Source organism: Piliocolobus tephrosceles, chromosome 13 (genome assembly GCF_002776525.5).
Source record: "Piliocolobus tephrosceles isolate RC106 chromosome 13, ASM277652v3, whole genome shotgun sequence".
In the NCBI taxonomy this organism is placed as follows: domain Eukaryota; kingdom Metazoa; phylum Chordata; class Mammalia; order Primates; family Cercopithecidae; genus Piliocolobus; species Piliocolobus tephrosceles.
Window position 1 is genome coordinate 89,693,038 of NC_045446.1, and position 23,046 is coordinate 89,716,083.

Consider the following 23,046-nt stretch of genomic DNA (forward strand, 5'->3'; position numbering starts at 1 on the left):
CAAATTTGCAAACTTGTTTACACATCTGGTAGAATTCAGCTGTGAATCTGTCTGGTCCTGGGCATTCTCTGATTGGTAGGCTTTTCTTACTGTTTCAAATGCAGAACTCTTTATTGGTCTGTTCAGGGATTTGTTGTCTTCCTGATTCAGTCTTGGGTGGTTGTATGTTTCCAGGAACTTATCTATTTCTTTTAGGTTTTGTAGCTTGTGTGCATACATGTGTTCATAGTGGTCTCTGAGAGTTTTTTGTATTTCTGTGAAGTCAGTGGTAACATCCCCTTTGGGATATATGACAGTCTTTATTTGGATCTTCCCTCTTTTTTATTTTTCCTGTATTAGTCTACTAGTAGTCTATCTGTCTTCTTAATTTTTTAAAATAATCAGCTTCTGGGTTTATTAATCTTTTGTAAGGTTTTTCACATCTCAGTGTCCTTCATTTCAGCTCTGATTTTGTTTATTTATTGTCTTCCACTAGATTTGGGGGTGATTTGCTATTATTTTTCTTGTTCCTCTAGTTGTTAATTTGAGATCTTTCTAAATTTTTGAGGGATGTGTTTCATTCTATAAGCTTCCCTCTTAACACTGCTTTATATGTGTCCCAGAGATTCTCGTATGCTATATTTGATTTTTCATTACTTTCAAAAAATTATTTGGTTTCTGTCTTAATTTCATCATTTGCCCAGAAGTCACTCAGAAGCAAGTTGTTTAATTTTTATGTAATTTTATGGTTCGCATGATTTTCTTAGTGTTGATTTCTATTTTTATTTAGCTGTGGTATAAGAGTGTGGTTGATATGATTTCAATCTATAAAAAATTAATTTAGGATTGTTTATGAATTATTTGTGGTCCTTTTTGGAGTATGTGCCATGTGCAGATGAGAAGAATGCATAATCTGTTGTTTTTGGAAGGAGAGTTCTATAGATGCCTATTAGTTCCCTTAAGTCAAGTGTTGAGTTGCGCTCCTGAATATCTTTGTTAGTTTTCCGCCCCGATGGTCTGTCTAATACAGTCCGTGGTGTGTTGAAGTCTCCCACTATTATTGTATGATTATCTTCATCTTTTCATAGGTCTCTAAGAGCTTACTTTTGAATCTGAGTGTTCCTGTGCTGAGTATATGTGTATGTGTGTGTGTGTATATACATATATATGTATATATACACACACATATATGTATGTATATATACGTATATATATGTGTGTGTATATATACATATATGTGTATATATATGTATATATATGTGTGTGTATATATACATATATATGTATATATACACACACACACACACACATACATACCATGGAGCTGTTTTGAGCACTGTAGCTTTACACTTTGAAGTCAGGTATTGTGATGCCTCCAGCTTTGTTCTTTTCCCTTAGGATTGCTTTGGCTGTTTGAGCTCTTCTTTGGTTCCATACGAATTTTAAAATAATTTGTTCTAGCTCTGTGAAGAATGATGTTGGCACGTTCATAGGAATAGCATTTAATCTGTAGCTTGATCTGGGCAGTATGGCCGTTTTAATGATACCAATTTTTCCAATTAATAAGCATCAGATTTTTTCCATTTGTGTCATGTATGATTTCTCTTAGCAGTGTTTGGTAGTTCTCTTTGTAGAGATCTTTTATCTCCTTGGTTGGAAATACTCCTAGGTATTTTATTTTTAATATAGCTACTATAGATGAGATTATGTTCTTGTTATGGTCTTGGCTTGGCTGATATTAATATATAGAAATGATACTAATTTTTGTACATTAATTTTGTACCTGAATCTTCACTGAGGTCATTTATCAGTTCCTGAAGCCTTTAGGGTTTCTATGTATAGAATCATATTACCAGCAAAGAGAGAGAGTGTCCCTTCACCTTTTTCTATTTCACTGCCTTTTATTTCTTCCTTCTGCCTGATTGCTCTGGCTAGCCCTTCCAGTATTATGTTAAATAGGAGTAATGAGAATGGCATATCCTTACCTTATCTGAGTTCTCAAGGGAAATGCTTCTAGTTTTTGACTGTTCAGTATTAAGCTATCTGTAGGTCTGTCATAAGTGGCTTTTATTATCTTGATGTATGTTCATTTAATGCCTTGTTTTCTGAGTATTTGTATCATGAAGGAAGGCTGGATTTTATCAAATGTTCTTCCTCATCTATTGAGATGATCATGTGGTTTTTGTTCTTAAATCTGTTCATGTGGTGTTTCACATTTATTGATTTGTGTATGTTGAACCCACCTTGCATCCTAGGAATGAAGTCTTACTTGATCACGAAAAATTAACTTTTTGACATGCTGTAGGATTTGGTTTTCTAGTGTTTGGTTGACGATTTTTGCATATATGTTTGTCAGGGATATTGGCCTGTAATTTTCTTTTTTTGTTGTGTTTTTGTTAGACTTTGGTAAATTGGGGTGATGCTGCCTTTGTGGAATGAGTTAGGGAGAAGCCCCTCCTCTCCAATTTTTTGGAAAAATTTGAGTGGAATTGATATCAGCTCTTCTTTGTATGCCTTGTGGAATTTGGCTATCAATCCATCTGCTCTGAGCTTATTTTGGTTGCTAGGTTTGTTATTACTAATTCCATGTCAGAACTTGATATTAGTCTGTTGAGGGTTTCCATTTCTCTCTGATTCAATTTTATTGAATTTTTATTGAAACAATTATGTGTTTCCAGGAATTTATGCACTCCCTCTACGTTTTCTATTTCTTGTTACTCCAGTTCCTCTCTCTGGTATGTTGCATTGTTCCTGCTTCATCTAACTTTTTGAGAGAGGTTTTTAGTGCAATAAACTTTCTTTTTAACACTGCTGTTGTTGCATCCTAGAGATTTTGGTATGTTGTGTCTGTATTTTCATTTATTTCATACAGTTTTTATATTTCTGCTTTAATTTCATTGTTTACGTAAAAGTCATTCAGCAGAAAATTGTCTGATATTCAGTTTTGAGAAGGCTTCTTGACACTGATTTCTATTTTTATTCTACTGTGCTCTGAGAATATGGTTGGTATCATTTCATTTGCTTAACTTATTGAGCCTTGCATTATGACTGAGCTTGTGTAGATGATGTTAAAGTATGTTTCATGTCTAGATGTGAAGAATTTATATGCTGAGATTCATATGTGTGATACTTTGTAGATGTCAGTTAGGTCCATTTGTTCAACTGTTATATTTAGGTCCAGAATTTCTTTGTTAGTTTTGGGCCTTGATGATCTGTCTAATGTTGTCCATGGAGTGTTAAATTCCCTCACTATTATCATGTAGCTGCCTAAGTCTATCAAAGGTCTAGTAATTCTTACTTTATGAATAAAAGTGCTCTGATTTTTTATGAATACGTATTTAGAATAGTTGAGTCTTCTTGTTAAATTGAACTGTTTATCATTATGTAATGCATTTCTTTGTCCTTTTTTTTTTTTTTTTTTACTTCTGTTGGCTTAAAGTATGTTTTATCGAAGAATAATGTTTCTTTTCTATTTTCTGATTGTTTAATAGATCTTTCTTCAGTCCTTTGCACTGAACCTGTGGGTGTTATTTTATGTGAGATGTGTCTTTAGAAAACAGTCGACAGATGGGTCTTCTTTTTTAATTTTACTCAATTTGCCACTCTGTGCCTTTTAAGTACAGCATTTAGACCTTTTATATTCAAGATTAATAATGATATGTGACGTTTTGATACTAACATGAAGTTGTTAGCTGATAGTTTTGAAATTTCTCTTGTGTGGTTGCTTTATAGTTTCTGTGGGTTATGTACTTAAGTGTGCTTCTGCAGTGTTTTTTTTTTTTTTTTTTTTTTTTTTTTTCATTTCCATGTTAGTACCGTAAGAACCTCTTACAAGGCTGGCCTAGTGGTAATGAATTCCCTTAGTGCTTGCTCATCTGCAAAAGATTTTTTTGTCTTTCACATATGAAGCTTAGTTTGGTGAGAGATGAAATTCTTAGTTATAATTTTTATTCTTTAAGAACACTGGAAATAGGCCTCCAATCTCTCCTGGCTTATAATGTTTTTTCTGAGAAGTCTGAAGTTAATCTAATGAGGTCCCATTTGTATGTAATCTAACATTTTTCTTTAGCTGCCTTTAATTTTGTTTTCTTTAGCACTGACTTTGGACAGTGATTACTATATAGCTTGGAGATACTCATTTTCTGTAGTATCTTGCAGCTGTTCTCTGGATTTCTTGTATGTGGATGTCTACCTTTCCAACAAGATTGGCAACATTTCTTGAATTATTCTCTTACGTTTTCCAGATATTTTAAAATTTTGCCTTTTCTCTGAGGAATGCAAATAATTCATAAGTTTGGTGGTTTTATGTGACTCCGTATTTCTTGACAACTTTTTTTAAACTCTTTTTTAAAATTTATATTTCTGTCTCACTGGCTTATTTCAAAAGGCTGGTCTTCAAGCAGTGAAATTCTTTCTTGTGCTTGATGCAGTCTGTTGATAAATATTTCAATTGTATTTTGAAATTCTTTAAGTAACTTTAAATTTAAGAAGCGCTGATTTTTTTTAAAGATGTCTATCTCTTCCTTCTATTCCTGTATTGCTTCAGTCGTTTCTTTGTGTTGATTTTCAACCTTCTCTTTGGATATCTTTGGAATTTCTTGCAATCCATGCTTTGAAGTTCTTATCTGTCATTGACATGTGAATGCTCCCAGTGCATTCATATTTTTTCTGGTGCTAGAATTCTGGAGCTGATTCCTTCTTATCTGGAGATACTGGGACTTCTAATTTTTGTAACTATTTTTGTGCAGTAGAGTTTTCTCTTTGTTTTCCTACAATATTATGCTTTTATTTTTAATTTTCCTTTTCTTTTCTTGTTCTCCACCCAGGGTGTATGACTGTAGAGACAGTTGGATAGGATCTTTTGTCTTTTCTTCTGTAGACCTATGCTCTTCTGTAAGCAGATTTTATATTGGGCTGTTCAGTTTGACCTACAGGACTGTAGTTTGTGCTTATTGGTAAGAGCCAGTTACAGCTAACATACTGGGTGTCTACTTGATCCTGGTTTACTAGGAGATTATCTCTGTTACCTCAGGGAATGAGCTGATTTATGGAGTGCACAGTTTTCTGCACTCCCTGCTTAACTCTGGAGGGAAGGGGAAAAGATGTCCTTGTCCAAACCAGGAAGGCTCACCTACAGGTCCCCTAATGGTAGTCACTAGTGCCACATGCAAAGGAGAAATGACTGGGTGGCCACCAAGTGCCCAGAGGTGTGCCTCGGCATGGAGCTATGAAACCTCCTCAGTTACATGTTCTGTGTACAAGGTTGGTTGGGTAGGTAGGGGGGTGAGGGGCGGGGAAGGAAACCTAAACTCCTAGTCTAGGAAAGTGACTGCTCCAGAGGCCTAGAGGTCTGCCTGTATAGAGGACTTGCTGTGCCACAGAGTCTGCACAGGGTAGGACAGGGCAATTGAGGCTGCTCATCCAGGCAAATAGGTGCTGCGGATGCCTGGAGATCCACCTGGGCATGCAGTGCAGAAGGGTCTCCTGTGCCAGGATCTCTTCACAAAAGAGGTGGGGTGACACAGGAAGTGGTTCCAGGTGAGTGGGTGCTCCAAATGCTTGGAAATATGCCTGACTGTGGAGTGGAGAGGGCTCTGATGCAACACCGTCTATGCACAGGAAAGGTGGGGTGGCTCAGGCTGCCAGTCCTGGTGAGCAGGTATTTTGAATGCCTGGAGACCTACCTAGGCTGAACCACAATCTGTTTTTCAGGAAGGATGGGGAGGTTCAAGCTGGTGATCCAGGTGAATGGGTATTCCAAATGTCTGGAGATCTGTCTGAGCATAGAGCAAATAGTGTCCCCCTGAACCATGGTCTGTGTCCAGAAAGGAGAGGGTGGTTCAGGCTGTTGACCCGGGTGAGCAGCTGCTGAAAATGCATGGAGATTTTCCTGAGCGTGAAGGAGAGGGCCCCCGCTGCACCACGATGTCAAGGGAATCAGTTGGAACACCCAGCAGTGACATGCAGGTGAGTTCCAATTCACCGAACTGACCCTTGCTGCAGGTCTTGTTAACCTGGAGAAACCACAGCTGTAGTAGCTCTTCTCCCACCCTAGGACTCTGATGAGGGAGAGCATAATTCCAGTGCCTTCACAACCCTGACTGTGGAGGTCCTTACCCTACTTTAGAGCAGGTGACCCAAGCTCTGGCCCAGAACTAAAATGCCTGTGCAGCGTCACTGCTTGGTCACTAAAGAGTTACTGACTTTGTACGTGCCGGATTGAAAATGGTGTCCTGCAGGTCCGGGCGCGGTGGCTCAAGCCTGTAATCCCAGCACTTTGGGTGGCCCAGGCGGGCAGATCACGAGGTCAGGAGATCCAGACCATCCTGGCTAACACGGTGAAACCCCGTCTCTACTAAAAAATACAAAAAATTAATCAGGTGTGGTGGCGGGCACCTGTAGTGCCAGCTACTCAGGAGGCTGAGGCAGGAGAATGGCGTGAACCCGGGAGAGGGAGCTTGCAGTGAGCCAAGATGGCGCCACTGTGCTCCAGCCTGAACGACAGCGAGACTCCATCTGAAAAGAAAAAGAAAAAAAAAAAAAAAATGCGTCCAGCTCTTGGTCTTGAGTTTGGGAAAATGCTCACAGTTTTTGCTGGTGTCTTTTCCTGACAGTGTCTACTGTTTTGGACAAGGGAGATCACTTTGTTTCTCCTAGATCCTCTCCCTAAATTAACTCTCTGAGTTAGCCCCAGGGCATAGGAGAAACAGTGCCCTCCCTTTTCCTGGGTTTCTTGGATTCCACTGGGAAGGCGAATCACAGAGGGAGGCTGTATGTTTCTCTCATGTGCTGGGGTTTCACTTACTTTTATGAGTCACGTGCTGTTACAGTGCTCTCTTCCCTCAGATCTGGGTTGTCCTTCACTTTTCTGGTGGATTTCCGTTCTCCTTGTTGAATTAAAGCTCACAGAGTTGACCTTTACGAACTCTTGCTCTTTCCAAGTGGCCGAGACATCTTAAAATCCTCTCATATAGCATCTCGGATATTTCAAAATGAGATACAAACCTTTGAATAAACTCTTAGTGGGGTCTTGGGGTCTTTGAAGTCTTTTTTTTTCTTCTATGAAAATTTAGTGGCAGCACATGTCAGAAAATACCCAAGTACAAAATGCCCGAATCTCCTACTTTTTATACCAAAAGACTGGTGGTTTTCAGTCAATATAGTTACACTGTATTGAATAAAAATAATTTACAAAATTAAATATGAATAATAATGTGTTTTACAATATGGTAGATACATTTATTTGGAAAAAGTTACTTGATAAGTTGATTAAAGGAAAGTCATTTACCAAATGTGTACTCTAGCTTGCAAAATGTGTTTCCTAGATTACTATTTCCAGAGAAAATCTTAATGTCAACTCAGTCAGTTAACAAAAACATAATGTGATATTTAGGAATAATGCAACTTACCTTTTAAAAAAATAGGTTTTTAAACCATTTTACTCTTGAAAATTACTTTCTGAACGCTAACATTATACTGAACAAGTCAATTATCTCAATTCTATTAGTTCACCTAAAGCCATGAGTCTACAATGAGGTATGATTTTTTAAAAGTCTCATTGAAATATGATAACATTTAATTTTATAATCTTATAAGTACCTTCAAATACAATTCTTAAATCTTTGCAAAGTAAAATTCTTTACATCAGCCCATTAATCATTAGCTAATATGGCAGAAATTCTTAATATGGAAGGAATAGAGTATTTTAAAAATATAATAAAAATAAATTTATATACTCAATATGTTTTAGTCTATGTTTATAAATAGAAGTACATTTTACAGAATATGGTAAAATGATTTATACATTTTATTTTTTAAATAATAATTTTATACATATATACATATAAAATATATACACACATATATATACATTATACATATACATATGAGAAAAACCACCAACATTACATTTTTATAAAATATTCAGTGCTTCATAATGGAACATGTAACAGGATTAGAAAAATAGGAAGTTCAAAGGCTGAAAACAAAACCTGGCCTCATCTATTTGAAAAACCATAGGTAATTCTTTATTGAGGAATTAAAGTCTAAGAGAAGGAAAACAGGAAATATATGAATTTGGACAAATAAAGAATCTTGTCTCTCAGAAGAAAATTGTGCATTGCTTTAAAGATTTAAAAGAATAAGCACAGAATTTTGGTCAGGACTGTAACATGATCAGAAACATTACTTTCATGGAATTGTGGAGCATAGACTGGAAGGGTCTGGGCAAAAATTAGGAAAACAGAGGTAACTAGAGCAGTGCTTATGGGTATAGAGAAGGTGGAACTTGGAACTTCCGGAGGTTGGGTTAAACTTGCCAATACCTATGGAACATCCAGATGTTTCACCTAGGCAGTTACCTAAAAAAGCCTGAAGGTCAGAGGAGAGATCTGAGCTATTTTTATAGAAAACCAAAACAATCAACCCATGTCTATAAACCTTTGTTTATATAGAGAAAAAAAATTAGATTGTTTGTCATCATGAAGGCAAACTAACTTGTTAATTGAACTATTTTCAGCTAGTTGTTTTGGCAGCTGTAGACACAGCCTTGCAATCAGTACTCATTAAGGTATTGGAACTATAGCTCCCCACCCTCCAGGGAAGTAGTGTGCTTGCATAAACCATGGTAACCGAAGAATGAACACTTTCAATATGATATAATTAAACATTATGGGAAAGAATGGATTAGGGTTCTTTGTGACATTTGGCTAAACATGCTAGCAAGCAAAAATACACAAATGAAGGTCACATTTGCAATTATTATAAAAGTGTCTACATTTTAATTAGGTAGCTGATAAATGTCATTGAGCCTTAGCCACTGACCAACTGTCATTTTTTAAAAGGAGGAGAAAAATGTCACCTAAAAAGCCAGAATTTTTTGCATTGTCATGAAATTAAAAGTTGTAACCATAATAAAGTGTGTTCAGCACTAAGCTGTTAAATGGGCTTAGAGACAATCTCTAACAAAATTTAAGAAATAAATACCTCAACAGCATGTGAGGTGTCACTAGTAATACAAATTTTCAAGCATTGTTTTTTTAAAAAAATTGTGTCTTTATTGTAAAACCACATAGAGGCATATTAGCCTTGAAAGTCTCTTCTCAGAGAGTAAAAGTGAATTTTTTCTTACTTTGCCTGCAGATTTGACTTAAATTCATTCCTTATTAATTTGGATTAAACATTCACTGACTTTCTCCCTCCAGTGACAAACTAATCTTCTTAACCTTACACAGTATTGTACCTGACCTAAGAATAAAATAAATTAATCTCGTCTTAGATTTTTTTTTTGGAATTTTAAATATTATTTACTTGAAAATTATTTGTCCTTATCCCCTAAAAGAAAAATGAAATGTGTCAGCCAGCATGAATCCCCCACTAAATTTACTTATAAAAGTGCCATGAAAGAAAGTAAATATATAAATACTGTGTACGTGAGTGTGTGTGTGTATTGCCTTTAGGGTTAATCTGACTGATATTTCTAAATCCAAATTTTTTAACTTCTAATAAGAACATTCAAAAGACAAAATAGATCAGGCACAGTGGCTCATGCCTGTAATCCCAGCACCCTGGGAGGCTGAGGTGGGCAGATCATGAGGTCAGGAGTTCAAGACCAGCTTGGCCAACATGGTGAAACCCTGTCTCCACTGAAAATACAGAAGTTAGTCAGGTGTGGTGATAGGCACCTGTATTCCCAGCTATTCAGGAGGCTGAGGCAGGAGAATCCCTTGAACCTGGGAGGTGAAGGTGGCAGTGAGCCAAGACTGCACTATTGCATTCCAACCTGGGTGACAGAGCAAGACTATCCCCCCCATCCCCCCCAAAAAAAAATAGACAAAATAGATACATTAGATACATAAATACATAAATCATAAAGAAAATGATCAATTCTGCAAGATGACAATGTAAATCTTCTCTTCGTAGTATGCTATTATCGTATTGAAACCAAAACAGTACAGTAAATTAAATCCTTAATCATCAATATATAAAGTGCTTTTAAGAATCAAGAAAAAGGAATTAGAACTCAATAGGATAAAAGAAAATATTTGATATATAATTTAGTGATGAAATATGTATATATGGAAAAACTGTCCAATCAAAGTGCAAATCGAATGGTGAAATATGATTTCCACTATAATATTTGGAGAAAGTAAAAAAATATAATAGATCTTAGCCATCCTCTCATTAAACAGTATGCAAAATAACATAAATGGTAAAGAGAATATTGCTCTTTTATGATGCTAACAGGAGTCTAAATATTAAGTCAGAAATTCTAGAAAACAATTTTGTCAATAGCTATTTTCATTTCAGAAATTCTGCTTCTGTGATATTCCTAGGAAATTACAGTAATGTACAGGGATATTCCTGTGTCATTACATATCACAGATAAATTCATCTGTAGGGATATGGTTGAAGAAGTTTTAACAAAACACATAATTGAAATATATAATTAAATGCTTCTGAAGGACATTTGTAACAGAATTAAATAATTACAATTATATATATGTATATATTTAAGATGGAATCTCACTCTGTTGCCCAGGCTGGAGTGCAGTGACCTGATCTTGGTTCACTGCAACCGCCACCTCCCAGTTCAAGTGATTCTCCTGTCTCAGCCTCCCAATAGCTGGTATTACAGGTGTGTACTACTATGACCAGCCACAATATAATATTAAATAAAAATTAGTAAATTATATGTATAAACTGATTCCAGTTTTCTTCCAACAAAACAAAATATCTTCCTGTGTTTCTGTTGGCATATCTGTCCATCAATCAAATGAAGATAAATCCAAGTTTGTTTTTGCAGAGTATTCTATTTCTGGATATCAAGATCAGACGTGATTTTGTTCTGTAGTGAGCGTATATTTGTTTATCATGAGAATATTTAAAACTAGAATTCAGAGCACTCTTCAGATACCACCGTTTTGGATCTGAACCCTGTAACTTATTCCCTAAGGGAAAGAATTAAGAGTAGGGACCTTCTGTGACCCTGAAGGCAACACCAAAAGAAATAAATGGTAGCTGATTCTCATACTGATTTAGAAGGGTACTGTATTGTTTTGAATTGAATTGATTTGTAAAACTTTTGACTTGAAAAGTAATGGAGTTTGTGATGCATACATAACTGAGCCAAGAAACAGCAATTCCACAGCTGGAAGTTGCTTTCTGACTTTAGGGTTTTGTTAAATACTGTGCAAATATTACAGATGAGGCAAATGTGTGGACACTGATGATGAGAGTGACATATTAAATCAGGCTGCAATATTTTAGCCCACTTGATGTCTTTGTTTCAATTTAAGTAACTGGACGAAATGTTCTGTCAGTTGAGGCTAGAAAATCACAACCACAGCAGGTGAGTGAATTTAAATGGATTTTTATAGGTATTTAATCTGTTAAATGAACACTCATCTAACTTATCTAAAAATGTCACTGGGAAATTTTCTTTTGATATCTTTGAAGAAATTGCTGTTAGTTGCACAGTTTCCCATTTCCTCTTGTGTGTGCCTCAGTAACCCATAATTCCTAGGGTCAAAGCTGTAGGTCTGCTTTTGAAGAAAAATTGTTGTAGAAAAAAATCACTTTGGGACTTCAATAACTAACTCACCTTGCAGGGATTCCTAGGTAACTTTTTCATGTGCTTGGTAGGAAAATAAAAACCATAAACATATTTCCAGTATCCATATTCCCATTTGTGAGAAATGACCAAAGCTCAATTCAAATTTCACCTCTACTGCCAAGCACTTTTTCTTGGTATCAGCTGCTTCTTACTAGATGCTCCAACATGAGTTAGCTTGAACAGTAATCCTATTATGCACCTATTCCTCTCTCTCTTTTAAGATTGTGTCTTGTGACTTGAGCATCACAATGAGCCTGTGATCACTGGAAAGACAGTGATAGACAGCTAAAAATGATAAGCATAGGGTTTTCTTTAATGGCAAAATGTAAAGAATTTATTTGCTCAGAGCAGCTACACAAGCAGGAGCCAGTGTACCCACACAAGTAGGAAGACAACTTCTTTTGTCCCTACCATTTTGCTTACAGAGACACACATCTGCCCCAGATAATACCCGTGTGGAGTGAGGATTCCACCAGGCCATAGAAAAATTTGCATTTCCTCGATGGGGGAGAATGGTGTCAGACCATCTTAATGCTATATGCTTCTATCAAGTGTAAAAATGAATTCACTTAAAGCCCCAATTTGAAAACAACTAAGCCTTTTTGCTAAAACCAATTGTGACTATAGTTTTATCTGAGTGACTCTGTTGCTAAGATTTGTTGAAATTCAGTAATTATAAAGTGATCTCCTTGAGGTTTATATTTTTTTCTCTTAGTTTACAAGAACTCTTTGAAGGCAAGGATTGTATGTTTTATTATACCTTTTTTATTTCCATAGTTACTTTTAATGTGGGATACGTAATAATCTTTTCACATGTTAAATAAATTTTAAATCCTATATTGTATTGTTTGTGTCTACATCCAAAAATGTTATAATTATTTTTGGCCATATAGGATTCCATTGTATAATTAGCCATGTTGAATTCCATTCCTAAATCCAGAATTGAATGAGTACATCCACCTTTTGTAGACTCTGTGTTCTACACTGCACCATAGGAAACACTGAACATAATACTGAACATAATGAAACACACGTTTATTTCTAATATAACTGCATATAGAGAAGCACAGCTTGCCCACAGAATTGTTTCTAAAACTGGGAGGAAGTACATGTTGTCTAATTATTTTCTAATTGCTAAGCAATGTTAGCTTTTTTGATTTATTATCAAATACTGTCTGATCTATCTTACACAGAGAATAGGAAAGTAAAAGCTAATATAATCATTACAGTTAAAACTTTACTGAAATCTTTAATTATCCAAAACAAGAGGGAATTCTTTACTCACTAAATTAATTTGGTTATATTTCTCAACTAGCTCCTGCCCATGCTAATTTCCTCAGTGATTCATATTCATATTGTGAGGGAAATATTAATTTAATGCAATCATACAATTTATGCTCTTGGTGATTTAAAGAGATAGCATCATAATACTATAGATTATTAAAAACTTTTAACCATGAAAAAAATACAAAACAAGAAAACTGTTAGAATCTCCTTTTTGGCAATAAAAGTCTGTAATACCCAGTTTAATGTGTAACAATGTTCATGTTCTGTCGGTGAATACAACTAAGCATTTACTATTTAGAAAAGAAGATAAAGTTACCCAAATCTTACATAATTATGTCTTCACATATTTATAGGATACCTGAGAAACAGCTATGGAAATAATTTCAAATCATGCTTCTTTTCCCCTGTAAATATGTCTATTTTTTCAGTCTTATGCAAGGAACACCAGGAAGGCAGTGCTGTTAAATTTTTTTCTTATATCTTAGAACTATGAAAGATTAAATGCCTGACTCTGGTGCTTTAAAAATTGTGAATTTCATCCTTTGCATATGCTTTTTGCTCTTACAGCTACAACACTGTAAACTTCACACATAATACATTTCTTGGAGAAAGTGCTGAGTTGAGACATAGAGCACATCTGATTCAGGCTATTTCAAACTCTCATATGCCATAGATGCAGACAACCAAATTGAAACGATGCACATTATTTATAAATTATTAACCATTTCTAAATATGCTCCACACGACTGGCTTTGCTGAGGTGTTTCATCCATCCTTGCAAGCTTCATAAAACAGTAGCAGGCCAAAATTGCACAGTTAACATTAATTCTCATCAAAGAGAGGACAGCCTTAGCAATTACTTTGAAAAAGGTCAGGTATCAAATTTCTTTATGCTGACTTTGATGCCAAATGGAGTCACACTGCAGATTTGGATATTGTATGTCTTCTGTTTTTTTCTGTATACTGTGTCATCAATACATAGTGCCACTCTTTGCTGTCTGACTTATAAGTCGATGATTGAATATTAATATTCTCAAGAATATTATGCTCAAGAGCATCACACATCATTTGGTACTATAATTTATTTTTACAAGAGCTTAAATTGACAGACTTCAAAAGTAGAGAATACATGATTTATACGAGTATATGTCATTTCATGACTTTTGGGTGTTGCTTACTCTTCTCTATCTGTAAAACTTAACAGCATTGTGTGGGAGTTGATAGAAAAGATTCAGATACAGAGTCCAATAGTGATAATACAGTTTTATCAATCACTATTTTAGGAGCAGTAAAGTTTCTTGTAAACATACCTCTCATATTTAGGGACAGAAATAGAATTCTGAAGCTTTATTGGTGTCAGAAAATTCAGGAATATTTTGATGATAGCAAGTTATTAAGTACTTTAAAATACATTTTTATGATACTGACATTTTATCTTCTTCATAAATACTGCCATAAAGAATTCTAGTTCTACATACTCAAATCTAGTATTTTATTAATATTTTATTTTTAATATATTTATTTTAATATTATAAATATTTTATTTATAATATTAATATTTTGTTAATATTATGTACATTGAATGGCAATGTTATGATCTCTAAAATGACCTTTTAGGTAATGGAAAAGAATGCTATTAGTTCCAAGGACTGCAAGTGGTGGCAATGTCTTTCTGACTTAATGGACTACAATTTTATTAAATAATACAAGTTCAGTTGTCCCAGGGTCATTATATTAGGAAATATTTAATGAAGGTATTAATATTTACTCCTATCCAACCTCCAGCTGGAATTTCATGGTGTGAGAGCACCAGGTTAATTGAGTTTTATCACAGAATCTCTGGGCCACTTTAGAAATAACTTTAATGCATGCTCCCTAAGGTCTAACCTATAAAAAGTGAGAAAATAGAAAAAGAAATGATTAACATGTAACTTGATTCTGCTGACATCTTCAGCATAGTTATTTATTAAAAGATTGAGCAACTGATGAAACTTTTTCTCTGAAAAGAAAAAGGTATGGGTTTGAGGAGAAAGGGTAAGATGCTAATTATCCATTGTGTGATGGGAGCATAAATGGACCAGGAAAATGAAGTCATATTTCCTGGAAACTCACGAGGCGCACCAGGAGTCAATTATCACACATTTAGTTCTTCCTTCCAAACCCTGAACAGGAATGTGGAGAAAAGATGGGTACATCTTGTTTTAGCCAGTGGAATCACAAGAATATATATTTGCGAAGTTTTCTGTAGATACATAGAGTCTGTTCATATCCAAAACTTGTCTTTTAGAATTTGTTTGTGGGAATACACCCATTAGGAAAATAAAAAATGTAATCATTTCCTTTCCATTTTTCACTTTTTCATTTCCTAAGGGTAAAATGAATATGACAATTCAGTATTCATATTCTCATTCTGTGACCCAATCAAATCTGGAAAGGGTAAATTCAGTATTCATTTATACCCACAGGAGTGGTACAGGATTATAACTGAACTCTAGATAATAACACAAAATAATACAGAAAATGTATTGAGTTCTTACTATCAGAAAGGCATAGTTTTAACTGTTTTCTGTATATTACTTTATTTGATCTTTACAACAACCTTTGAGGAAATTCTTGTTGTTATCTTCAATCTAAAGTCAAGGAAGCTGAATCACAGAGTTATTTCTGTCTTGCTCAAAGGCACAGAGATACTACGATGTAGAATTTAGATTTGAATTCATGCCATCCAACGTTGGAACCTCTATTGCAAACTGATTGACTGACAGAGCTAATCTCACACAAAAATTTCATTCAGTAAAAAAAGCGGCCAGAATGTAGGAGGAGGATATATGCATCATAACCAAGAGTGGAACTTTTATTCGCAGGAAATGAGCCATGATGGCAGTACTGTAAGAATATGAGATGCTGGCAAGTTTTCATTCAAAAGCACTCTGCTTTTTTTTTTTTTTTTTCTCCTTTGTTTGTTACCTGTATTATAGTTCTTGGTTTTACAAATTTTTAGAATAATTTTGTTTGTTTAATGTTCTTCTACTAATGTTTTACCAATTGGTAATCCTCTACTAATACTCCCAGATTGTAAATTCCACAAGTCAAGTATCATGTGTGGTTTATTCATGACCATATCACCTGTTCCTAATCCATCATAGACATTCATTAAAGAGTTATTGAAAAAATATGAATGAAGGTTGAATGAGAAAACATTTAATTATGGAAAAAAGAATGTTAGAGGTTGCTAAAATAATGTGTGAGGGGTTATGTGTACAAGGAGTCTGGTCCAGACCCCATCATGGCATCACTCAGCATTTCTATTTCACTGAGCCTTTGAATTCTGAGCCCAGAATTTAGATCAAACCTTCTCTGCTATTTACTTATGTGACAGCTCTTGGGGTGATGAGTAAAAGCAGTTTCTGAATCCTGACTATTATTTACCAAATGGTCTATCTTAGAAGACACCTTTCCATGACAGAAGTGTGAAAATTGTTAGGATCTGAAGCAAAACCACAAAAAGAGTAGAGAGGTGTTTTGTTTTGTTTTGTTTTACTAAAAGTAGGAGTTTGAAAGAGCACAGAAAAATATTGGAATATCAAAGACAGAAGTGAGTTCAAGTAACTGCGACTAAAGATGAAATTCCTCTGGGAGGGAGCTGATGTCTATGAGTAAGACCATTTAAAGGACATTTTAGGTGGAGAAAAATGTTTCCTAGGGTACGCCAACATTGAAGAGACAAAAAAGAACTAGAAAAGGAGATAAAAAGTTTCCAGTGAAGTAGGAATAAAGACGTGAGGTTTTAGTATCTTGGAATTATATAAAGACAACATTCAAAAGAAAAAGAAATAACTGTGTCATACACTCCTAATAGGTTTAATGTAGTGAAAATTTGTCCTTAAACTGAGCAATATCCTGGTAATTTTTATCTTTAAAGAGAGACATTATTGTGGAATGGTATAAGCAAGAGATCTTATAAAAGGTCAAAGGAAAAAGGTGGGAAAATAATTTAGTACTTTTACCATATATAGCACTTTTTAAGGAGTCTTGTACTAAAAATTAGGTGAGAGGAATGATAAGGTCATGATAATTTTATTTAAAAGAGAACTTTTTTTATACTTATGAGAACATTCTAACAAGCATACAAAAAAAATGATGCTGAATGAGATACAGAAGAAATCATCTGGAGAGATGTCCTTGAACAGTCAGGATGGAATGGAATTAAATATATACACACACAGGATTGGCCTTTAAGAGATGTACAGACACCATTCATGTGACTCAGCTCATATTAATGAAACAAGGCGGAGTGCATGTGTGTACAGGCAGATGGTGGGAGCATGTGAGGGACTGTCTCTTCTGATTGCCTCTATTTTCTTAATACAATAGGAAGCACCATCATCAGGAAGGTCAAAAAGATAGGGGTTTGAGGAGAGAGGGTAAGATGCTAATTGTCCATCCTGTATTATGGGAGAGTAAATGGACCAGGAAAATGAAGTAGTATTTCCTGGAAACTCACAAGGCCCACTGGAAGTCAATTATCACACACTGAGTTCTTTCAGCATGGTTTTGTATTCTTCTCTGGCTACAGAGTATGTCAATAGTTGGACTTAAATTAGCAGGGGAGAGAGTTAGCCTGGGAAGAAACAGTCCAGGGTGAGGAGCAGTGTGCCTGAAGGTGCATTGAAGGAATTGAGTAAGGTTATATTATGAACTCTAACCTAGAAATGGAGGGAGTTGAGGAAATGAGAGCAGGGTGCAAAACAGTGAAAGAGTATTAAGATCAGTAGATTGTAGGTCTTGAAGTAGTTGAGATGCCAAACAGAAAGAGATGAAATTATGTATTAGTCCGTTCCCACCCTGCTATAAAGGACTTCCCCAAACTGAGTGATTATAAAGGGGAGGTTTAATTGACTTACAGTTCCATGTGACTGGCATGGCCTCAGGAAACTTACAATCATGATGGAAGGCAAAGAGGAGGCAGGCACCTTCTTCACAAGGTGGCAGTAGAGAGAATTACTTAAGGTGGATCTTGACAAACGCTTATAAAACCATGAGCTCTCATGAGAACTCACTATCACAAGAACAGCATGGGGGAAACTGCCCTGTGATTCATTTACCTCACTCTGGTTTCTGCCTTCACATCTGGGGATTATGAGGATTACGGAGATTATAATTCAAGATGGGATTTGGGCGGGGACACAAAGCCTAACCATATCAAATAATATAAGATGTACGGAAAAATAGACACTTAAATGTAGGAAGGGGATGCAGCTATTTTCCACCCTCAACAGATTTCTGCATTTGTTAAGTTAACTTAGTCTCACAAAGTTGAGCGTTAGACAAAGTCCTATCAATGAAACAACATTTTCCCACTTACTTATGCTAATATATTCTCAGAGATGAGAATCCCCAAAACTAAGACTGAGGAGTGGGGAAACTGAGGAGATGTCATACAAAAGGGCTGGGCAGCTAAGAAGGCACCAAGTTGGAGAGTTAAAAATATCCTTGAGAGAGGAAGAGACCCCACAAAAGTGTAAATCAGTTGCACTAAGACCATGAGACTGACGAAAGCCATTTTCTAAGGTCTGAGCTTATATGTCAAATAGAATGGAAATGGTAATGCAGGGGTTCCAGACCGCATCCAGATCTTGAAAAATCCTCTTCATCCCTTATCTCTGAACTCACTTTTACTGAACTCTGTATGCAGTGCCCTGTGTGGAGCCGACAGGAAGCTGTGATACTGCTGTGTGCACACCCTCTGCAGGACCGGCTTCCCCACACCTAATCCACTTGAAACTGATTCAACAAAATTGGGTCTCTGTTGAGGATGAAACATAATTGAATCCCCTTCCTCTGTTGAAATTCAAGTATTGGCATTTCTGTCTATTTCACCTTATTATTCCATCTCTTTTTGTCTAGGATCCCAACTCCTTCAAGACTTAAAATGGACTGATCTTAATATCTTTTCAGTTTCTGCTCCTTGCTCCTATTCCCTCAATTCCTTCCCTCTCCAGATTAGAGTTCATGGTCCATAACTTTATTCGCTTCCTTCAGTGAACCTTCAACCACACTGCCCTTCACCCTCAATTATTTTCACAGACTAACCTCTCTAACCCCCAATTTAAATGCAACTATTAATAGATTATAGCTAGAGAACACTGATCTTCAAAACTGTTGACTAGCTCCCTTGTCCGTATTGAAAGACTTTCACTTCCTTTCACTTTGTGACATTCCACTTTTCTACTTTTTTCCTTCCCTTTCCAGATTCAAGTAGCTCTGCTTTTTTTTTTTTTTTTTCAAAGAAATGCTGATGTTCGTCAAAATTCCATTTTGAACACCCTATTTCTTACTTCACATGCTTTCTTGGCAAGCTTATCTATTCTCAGTTTCAGTAACCATGTATTTGGTTACCATTTCATAATCTCTCTGATGAACCTGCATCTCCCTTAAGTTTGCAGAATCTTAACATCAACATGAATGTCCTGGAGGCACCATAGACTCTCCACCTGTCTAAAACTGAATTCATGAGCCTTTACCTCAAGCTCACGCGTTTTCCTGCATTCTTTTTTTTTTTTTTTTTTTTTTTTTTTGAGACAGAGTCTTGCTCTGTCGCCCAGACTGGAGTGCAGTGGCCGGATCTCAGCTCACTGCAAGCTCCGCCTCCTGGGTTCACGCCATTCTCCTGCCTCAGCCTCCGGAGTAGCTGGGACTACAGGTGCCCGCCACCTCGCCCGGCTAGTTTTTTTTTTATTTTAGTAGAGACGGGGTTTCACCATGTTAGCCAGGATGGTCTTGATCTCCTGACCTCGTGATCCGCCCGTCTCGGCCTCCCAAAGTGCTGGGATTACAGTCTTGAGCCACCATGCCCGGCCCTCCTGCATTCTTATCTATCTTCTAGTGGAGGCAACCTTGCCTGATTTGTCACTTTTCTTTAGTGCCTCCAATCTAATAAACCAATAACCTTATTTACTATTCCCATATGTATTACCTCCCTATTTCTGACGAATCTTTGCCTATATTACAGCGTTAGACCCTTGAGTCATCTTTATTCGGTCTTTTTCAAATATGGCACTACACCCAGAGTGATCTAAAACTTATGTTTTTCTCCTTTCATAAGCCATACCAGTTTAACATGACATGCTAGACATTTCGTCATCGGCACCTTGTTTACTTATTCAGCCTTCCATATCCTCCCACCTCTCTCCCTCATACTCTGTGCTCCTGTTTTAATCCACCAAGCAGGCCATGGTGCCTCTACTTTCTAGGTTTTTATATATTTTCCTCCGTGTCTGGAGTGTCTTTCTTTCCCTACTGAAGACTTGACTGAGCTTATCACTAATGAACTTTCAGGACTCAGTTAAGATAGAATTTCTACTGGAAAGCATTTTCTGTTTTCTGATGACTACAAGCTGAATGAGAGTTTTCTCTAACCATGCAGGGAGCCCATAGGTTCTTGAATTTACTTTTATATCACATGATACTAACGTTGCATGAATACCACCTTTTTTTCCAACTAGATCGTAGCTCCTCGAGGGCTAGGGCAGGATTATTCACTTTTGTTTCCCTAGCATTTGGCACCTACTAAGTTGTTATCACATGTTTGTTGAATGAATGCATGCATGCATGCGTGAATGAATCAATTGCCACATTTCTAGTAACAGCTTTGGGTTCACATTAATTGATGAAAAGGGAATCTTTACTGCAACAGATAAAACTGATTATGTAACAAAGGAAGACCTGGCCTAGCGCACTTAGCCAAATTAGCATTTGGCTCATCTCTATATGGAGTGGCATAAGCCCATTTCTGTACCACTTACTATTTGGTTAATATATATATATATACACACACAGACATATATATACATACATATATATACATATATATACACATATACATATATACATACATATATACACACATATATACACACATACATATATACATACATATATACACACATATATACACACATACATATATACATACATATATATATATATATGCGCTTTATAACCACAGTGACGTTCCTGGCCTTTTTAAACCTCATTTTGGCCTTTCTATTTTTCGGGTTTTTCATTGATTATCCTTATCTGGCTTTAAGAACTATAAAACACGGTATCATACTTCACTGTAATTTTTAACACCAGTCTGGGATAGTTGCTTTTTTTTTTTTTTTTCTTTATAAATGAGCAGGGCAGACAGTTAAAACGCAAAGCAACAGATTGCCCTGAGAAATGAACAGGTTCAGAGACTACAACTACAAACTACCTTAAAGGAAAACTCATTCACTTTTCATTACCTTACACCTCTAGGTGCCAAAACTTGCATTTAATTCCCTGTTGTAAAGGAGAATTTATGTCTACCCATAATCTGTGCACATATAGTTTGCCCAAGAGAGGTGAGCTCTTTTCAGTTAAAATTGATCCACCTTCGTCAGACTTGTGGTTGACCAGCAAAGACTGAAGGATATGAATCTCTTAACTCCTCATGGGCTTGGCCTATACATATCATGTTCATTTTAAGTGTGGAAAACATCTAAAAATATACTTTCTTGAGTTTCAGAGAAATCATATTTACATTTTCACAGAACAGAAAATGTTAAACTTAATTCGATGCTTAACACCTGAAGTGTTATTTTCAAATCACAGAAAAATGCTTTTTGCATTCTAAAATATCTCTATAAGACAGCATAATTATTCTAAATAATTTTAATTAATTATGAGAAAGCTTAATGACCGTTATACATTTTTTAATCAAAAATTTAGTTAGCAATGATTAAATTTAAAGGCCAGATACTCTGAACAAAACTATCTGATCCCTTTTGTTTTTTCTTTTTTCTTTTTCTTTCTTTCTTTTTTTTTTTTTTTTTTTTTTTTTTGAGATAGTGTCTTGCCCTGTTTCCCAATCTGGAGTACAGTGGCGTGATCACGGCTCACTGCAGCCTAAACCTCCTAGGCTCAAGCAATCCTCCCAGCTCAGCTTCCCCAGCAGCTGAAGCTACAGGCATGTGCTGCCCCATGTGCCTAAATTTTTGTACTTTTTGTGTAGATGGGGTCTTAGTTTATTGCCTTTGCTGGTTTTAAACTCCTAGCTCAAGTCATTCTCTCACCTTGGCCTCCTTGGCAAGCTTATCTATTCTCTGTTTCAGTAACCATCTATTTGGTTACCATTTCATAATCTCTCTGATGAACCTGCATCTCCCTTAAGTTTGCAGAATCTTAACATCGACACGAATGCCCTGGAGGCAATGATTTAGTTAGCAGTAATTAAGTTTAAAGGTGGGATTTAAAGGCATGAGATTAACTGCTAGGATTAAAGGCATGAGCCGCTGTGCCTGGCCGCAAACTGCCAGTCTTAGAAGTATTTCTAAGATCAGCAAATTGTCCAGCTTAATTGATACTGGACATAGAAAAAATTTCCAGTTACTTCTCTTCAGAGTTCATCATAATTAATTTGTACTTTTTAAAATTTGACCTATATAGCAAACTTACTGTTTCTTATGGACATAAAGGAAAGTTAGTTCAATCCATTTCAGGCAGGATGTTCAACTTTTCTAACCAAACACATTGGGAATTAAAATATGGAAATTTCTCAATAAAAAAGAAAATTTCATCGTTTTCCCACTTAATAGTATTAATTGATAATAAAACTTAGAAAATGAATTTCAATCCTTTTTTTTATGTTCCATAGTGAATTTGACTACTTTTCAAGAAAATGAGGTATTACTTAGAGCCTAGTCAAAACACATGTGCTACATGGAACACATCTACTACTACATAATAAATTGTAGTGAGTGAAGTTCCTGTCTGTATTTGTAGAATATAAGGGAAATGTTGGTTTCCTCGCTGCATCTTAATAATAAAGAAAGAACTGATCTATGTGAATGGCTATTGTAATATTAAGGTAAACTTTTAAAAGTTAGTTTACAAATTTTCCTGACAAAGTATTGAGCTTGGGCTTTTGACTGTCTTCCCTTCTTTCCTACTTACCCGTCTCTCTCGTCTTGCATTCTTCCTTCCCTTCCCCCATCATTTTTCCTCTCCTCTCCTCCCCTCTCCTCTCTTCCCCCTCCCCTCTCCCTCCCCTCCCCTCCCCCTCCCCTCTCCTCCCCCCTCCCCTCCCCTCCCCCCTCTTCCCCCCTCCCCTCCCCCTCCTCTCTCCCTCCCCTCCCCTCCCC

General features: G+C 36.1%; 1 protein-coding gene across 3 annotated transcripts in view; it reads left to right on the forward strand.

Moving 5' to 3' along the window:
* Nucleotides 1-23,046, forward strand: part of CNTN5 (contactin 5) — a 1,320,702-nt gene that overhangs the window by 765,986 nt on the left and 531,670 nt on the right. The gene's annotated exons all lie outside the window — the stretch shown is intronic.